Below are 6,424 nucleotides of genomic sequence, written 5' to 3'. Positions count from 1 at the left end.
GACACAACACAGTCAAGAATATGCAGTATAACTCGCCTGATAAACAACAATATGAAACAAAGAAATTCAATATTTCAGCAACACTTTCTTTTCTCCACCATAAAATTACATGAAAAAATGCTTTGTCAAAAAGTGATGATGATATTAATAATAATAATGAATTTAATACCACAAAAAGCTTAAAGAAATATAAAAAGGACATGTTTTGAGGAATCTGGTTAGAATAGCTATGTTAACTATTAATTTGTTACATGTTTTGAGAATCATCACTTAATTTCTACACACAAAAAAGAAAAAAAGAAAAGAAAAAAACATATATGTGCATAGTGATACATTCAATAAAATTAATCAAAAAAAAAAATTCCATCACGTGAATGAATTGAGTTGTAAAATTCAGTTTCAAAGAGGATCAACAACATTAACTTGTTAACTGCCAATATTGGCTTTCGTAATTAAACATAATTTTTGATACAATTGTGGATGTAGAATTCTGTAAATAACAACTGCAAAACATAAATAATCCAAACACAATTGAGCTATTTGGATTCAAACATCAACCACCAAAATTACCAATACATAAAGGTTTTGAATAGCGGCCCCTATCATTGATATTGTGGCCCACATATGATGGAAATATTTTATTAAAACTAATGTCCAATAGAAAGTGAAATACATATAATAAACAAAAATACACAAAAAAATAATTTTGAATTTTGATTTCAGACAAATTTAACCATTGCAAAATTGTTGCCGATGACAAAATAAATATCGAGAGATCAAACTGAAATATATTTTACCGGAGGGGTGTTTTGAGTAGCCATGAAATGTGATGCATCACCTTGCTCTGCACCAGCATTAGAACTAGCCCTATCCCCCTTAAGTTGCTGAGTTCCTTGATCCGCCTTGTCATTAGAGTCGTCACCAGCAGCATCAGCTTCATCGACATCAGATAAGGCCCCAAATTCAGAGTCCAGATCCATCCCTCTAGAGCAGTCAAAAACACGGCAAACAACAAAAGAAGCCTGCACAATTATTTATATTAAAAAAAAAGTTAGTTGTTACCAATACATAAATTAATCATCGATAAAATAACGAACATAGGGAAAGTTAGTTTTCCCAAATGACATACTTGAGGGTTGTTAACCAAAGTGTACTCGTACATAGTCCAGCTAGTTTTGATCGCGTTTTGAGGGGAATTTCCTATATAGAAAAAGAAGAGAGACTTCTTTCCCACCAACACGTCTTCAACTCCAGTAGTAATGAATTTGGCAGCTCCCTTCTGCATCCAAAATCCAGTTTACAATGCCTTCTCGGCTCATCAGTTTTGGCAGTGAAGCAGCAAAACTCCCTTGTGTCAGGGAAGAAAAAGGACCGAGCAAGATGTAATTCAAACGGATCATATTGGTACAGGTTCAGCTCCTTAATCAGGTCAGAACCATGGAAATTCTGAAGCTCTTCATTGTTTTTGTTGGCAAGGTAGTGGCTAACAAGGAATTCAATTAAAAGGGACGAAGCCAACACCAGGTGGAATCAAATCCATTGCAGTTGAAAGGAAAGAGAAAATTGGAGAGGTTTTGGGTCTAAGGGTTTTAGAGAGGATAGTGAAAATGGTGAAAAATGAGAGAGTGCAACACTGTTTTTATAGTTGAAATTATGCAAGAAAGGAAATCTTGTCACATAAGCTTCATAAGAGGGGTGTGGCATTTTCTAAATCGTTGTGATGACAAATTTTCCATTTCACAGCTTTTTTTGAATCCCATTTGGTAAGAAACCATCACGCGTCATACTGTGGCACAACTTTCTGTAAAATCTCCTTTGACCATATCATTTTTCGAATATTTTCTTTTTCTTTTACACATTCCTTTTTCAGATAAAAATTCCTTTTATTTGGTATAATTGTTTTACCGTCTCCTTTTTGGGATATTTTTTATTGACATATTCCTCTTTAGGATAAAAATTCTTTTATGTTTTGTATAATTGTTTTATCCATATCCGTTTTGGGATATTTTCTTTTTTCTTACACATTCTATTTTGGGGATAAAAATTCTATTTTTTGGTCTAATTGTTTTACTCGTATTCTCTTTGTGATATTTTCTTTTTTTTTTTTGCACATTTCTTTTCTGGCATAAAAAAATCTTTTTATTTTTTGATATAATTGTTTTACCCTATCCTTTTTGGGATATTTTCTTTTTTTTTTACACCTTCCATTTTGGGAATAAAAATTCATCTTTTTTTTTTTTTGTTGGTATAAGTTACTTTTGAAATAAGGATAAAAGTTCAATCCCCCAATTTTTTTTATCTTTAACGTTAGATATATTATTATTATGATTTTAATTCATGATTCAGAACTTCTTGTAGTTAAAATGCACATTAGTCAAACGACATCTTTTAGGAGTTTAGTAATATGAAGTTGTTGATCTTAATGGAGCTGATTGTTCTCAAGAATTTTCTTCTTAGCGATTATTTTGGGTGCAAATTAACTGAAATTTTATATCGTAGTGGTTAGTAAATAAATTACTGGTTACCTTACTCTTGAATAAAATTACAAATCCTTCAAAAAATATTTTCCAGAATCCCCATAAAAATTTCCAGCAAAACATAGTAACAACAAAAGGTAACCACTAATTTATTTACTAATAACTAGGATATAAAATTTCACTTAATTAGCACCCAAATGAATCCCTAAAATGAAAATTCATGTGATTAACCAACTCCATAATGATCAACAACTTCATATTATTGAACTCCAAAAGGATGTGGTTGGACTAATGTGCAATTTTAATTATTTTAACTACAAAAGATCTAAACCATGAATTAAAATAAGAATAATATACCTTACGTTAAATATTAATTTTTAGGGGGGATGAACTTTTATCCTCGTTTCAAAAGTAACCATTATACCAAAAAAAATGACTTTCTATCCCCAAAAAGGGATGTGTAAAAAAAAAAAAGAAATATCCCAAAATGGGTACAGGTAAAACAATTATACAAAAAAAAAAATAGAATTTTTATCCCCAAAAGGGGATGTGTCAAAAAAAGAAAATATCGTAAAATGGGTACTGGTAAACAATTATACCAAAAAGATGAAAGGTTAGGTATCAGGGCGAGTCTGAAGCATCCCAACTAGGTTGGCACCCAACAGAAACCCTTATCCTCTACCGTCTTTCCAATACATAATATTATTAAAAAAAGGGGAAAATTATGTGCAATAAAGGGAGGACTAGGCGAAGACCCTCCGAAAGAAAAATAAACGGAAAAAAGAAAAGACTAGGCAAGGCTACGAAAATCTAAAGATGGGAAGCCCATGTCTGTCTCTTGCAAAATCAACTGACAGAGGAGCAGGCATAATAGGAATTAAACCAAAATGTCAGTAAGAGCTACTCGGGAGTTTGGGAGAGGACCCGATCCCCCGAATGTTCCAATAGATAATATTCATTGAGAGTTTGGGAGAAGACCCTGTGATCGGGTTTGATAACTAGCCTTAACTTGTTGCTTTAGCTTCTTCTTCTGAGACTTAGAAAGGATCGGGGAAAAAGGCACATCTTCATTAACTGCCGCCTTGTCCAACCATGTCTTCATAAAATCCAAATTTTTCTGTAAAGGTCTAATGGGGCATTAGGATCAGCCCTTATAAAACTGACATCCAAATCAGCAACTGGTGTTAATATAGGTTCATGATTCCATCTAGCCACATTATCAGCTAAGTTATTTAGTGGCATGCTAGAAGTATGTTGTGAAATATCAAGATTTACCTTGGAAGCTGTAGGAGTTGGAATATCCACTGTAGTGTCAACATTGCCTGCTATAATTTCTCCAATCTCTAACGGTTCATCCTCCAAATTGTGGTGCACACCTTCTGCATCAGCAATGTCAGATTGTTGCATAATATCTTCATCTATCGTGATCAATTGATGTACCTCCGCCTCTGTTGTTTCTTGTTGATGTGCCGAATTGTTTTGTGCTTCCATAACAGGGACTGTTGCGTTAACAATTTTATGTGGTGCTTCAAAAGCTAGAGAGGACCCTATACCTGACGGATTGTCCTTTATAGGGACCCAATTGTGCTTCTTTATCGGAACTGGCTTTTTCCCTTGAACAATTGTTTCTTTGTGTGCATTCTTTTCCTCCCTAGGGTACATCCATCGACACTTCGAAACATCGTGACCTATGGTTTGACAATGAGTACAAAAGTACGGTAACCACTCACAGGCCACCTCTACAAAGGGTGATTGATGAGAGAAGGCCTAAGAAGAATGAGACTTCTGCTGAGATTGTTTTCTTCAAATGTGGAGGAAAAGGTCACAAGAGTAATGCTTGTGGTGCTAATGAGGTGAAGCGGTGTTTCCGTTGTGGCGTCAAGGGGCATACAATTTCAGAATGCAAGCATGACGACTTTATTTGTTTTAATTGCGGTGGAAAGGGACACATTATTGCTCAGTGTACATAACCAAAGAAGACCCAGGCTAGGGGTAAGGTGTTTGCTTTAGCTGGTACTCAGACAGCTAGTGAGGACCGTTTGATCAAAAGGAGTTGAACATGAGGCGGAGGAGATGGCTTGAGTTACTAAAAGATGTTGTAAATTTAGGCATAAAATTATATCTGTAAATAATAATTAATATATTAATATAAAAATTAATTAAACATAAACAAAAGAGAGATCAATAAACTTATCTTTTTGATATTGTTGTAGAATTGACCATCTACATAATTCATCAGCATCTTTAAACATCAATTTGATAAGAGGACTGCAAGATGAACAAACGATGGACGTAGTCTGAGACGTGCTGATCGCACTGTCCTTAAGGATTTTCCGCGTAATTATACGCTAATCCCCCAGGATTTAACAGACCCTTCTCGATGTATAATCGAGGAAACAGAACTAACAAGGAGAATTATTTTCAGGAAGATGTAACCCATAGAACAATAGGAAGTGAGGGACAAGTTTCTTGTTTTTGATAAAACTCAAAGCCAAGTGATAAAAAGCCAAACGTTATACTTTGACTTGGCAAATAAGTGCTCAAATAAAATAGTTAAGAAAAAGAACAATAATATTCCCACATTCAAGAGATATAAAGGAAAGGCAGTTACAAAAATTTGGATTTAAAAGCATGTCTGGAAAACCAAGTCAAACACAATAATTACTCATATGATAATAATTTTTAATTAAAATACTTTTCTATATTTCTCAATTAAAAATATGGGACACAAAATATTTGAAACTTTTGAAATATATATTAAATTTACAACAATCCCCCACATATTTCAAAAGTTTAAAAGAAAATAGAAAAAGGACTTCCTGGGTTAACATCTTAGATGTGATGCATCAAACTGGTGTAGCAAGCTATATGAACCAGACCTAGAATGATAATACTTAACACACAGTGAAGTTGGTGTAGCAAGCTATATGAACCAAAATCACTTGATGTATGTTAGCGGTATACCATTCGCATCACACCCCCACAATTCTTGTCGTTGGCGCTGTGGTGCGCGAATAGGCCGTGCGCGTGCCTGGATTATTTCATGAGTGCTCCAGAGATTTCGCCAAGATCTCATACAAGCGGCCCCACTTGACACTCACATAGGTGATTTCATCAAGTGTATGCTGCAAATCATACACCACCCATAAGGGATATGAAATTCATTAAAAGCTTTATATGCTTATCCTCTCAATAATGCAGTGTCTAGCACTTCTCACACACACCATAGGAAAGGGACGAGAGCAAAAATTAATTAACTAATTTTTGGTGCTAGCAGAATGATAGACTTTTAGCAAGTGTACTAAAAATGCATCGAAGTAATAAAATTTATAAGTTCGTATCCACAGGGACTGTTTCAATTTCTACTCGGCAAAAGCGTTAAAATAAAGGATGTATTAAATTCAATGGTGCCCTAGGCAGTTGGTTTGATTGCATAAAAATAAATAACAGAAAATAAAGATTTGTTTGGAAACTATAGAGATTAAAATGATTAGGTCTTTCGAATCAGTTAATTATCATTGTTTGGTAAATTGCACCTAGTCTCTACAATTATTCTCCTAGTCTCACGACAAATTAACAAAATAGTTTTGATCAATCCCTTGACTCAGAACACTCTTCTAAAGCTACAACACCCTAATCCCTTAAGTGAGTTCGTAACCGTTGAAGGCTATTATGAACGTTAATTTTTATGTCATAACCTAACAATCATCTATCCCTAGACTGACCCGTTAGATTAACCAGAATTATTAGATCCAATTCAATAGCTAGGGTCAGTAGTCAATTGATATTTGAATTCAGTTTATATGTGATCAGTATACAAAAAGCATTAAGAGCAAACAATTCTGAATAAAACTAGGATTATAATTATATTGAAAAAAGTTTATACAATTACATGGTTCAAACAACTCAAATTAAAATCATCTCAGACCTAATCAAAGGAAATTAGC

The 6,424-nt window shown here is 34.0% G+C and overlaps 1 pseudogene; it reads right to left on the bottom strand.

The window, feature by feature from the left end:
* Positions 1 to 776: 776 nt before the first annotated feature.
* Positions 777 to 1,540, bottom strand: LOC146955191 (NAC domain-containing protein 104-like; annotated as a pseudogene).
* Between the last annotated feature and the right edge of the window lie 4,884 nt (positions 1,541 to 6,424).

The sequence above is a fragment of the Medicago sativa genome, chromosome 1 (assembly GCF_051527215.1).
Source record: "Medicago sativa cultivar Bolivia chromosome 1, Bolivia_mono, whole genome shotgun sequence".
NCBI lineage: Eukaryota > Viridiplantae > Streptophyta > Magnoliopsida > Fabales > Fabaceae > Medicago > Medicago sativa.
This window is presented reverse-complemented; position numbering and strand designations above follow the sequence as displayed.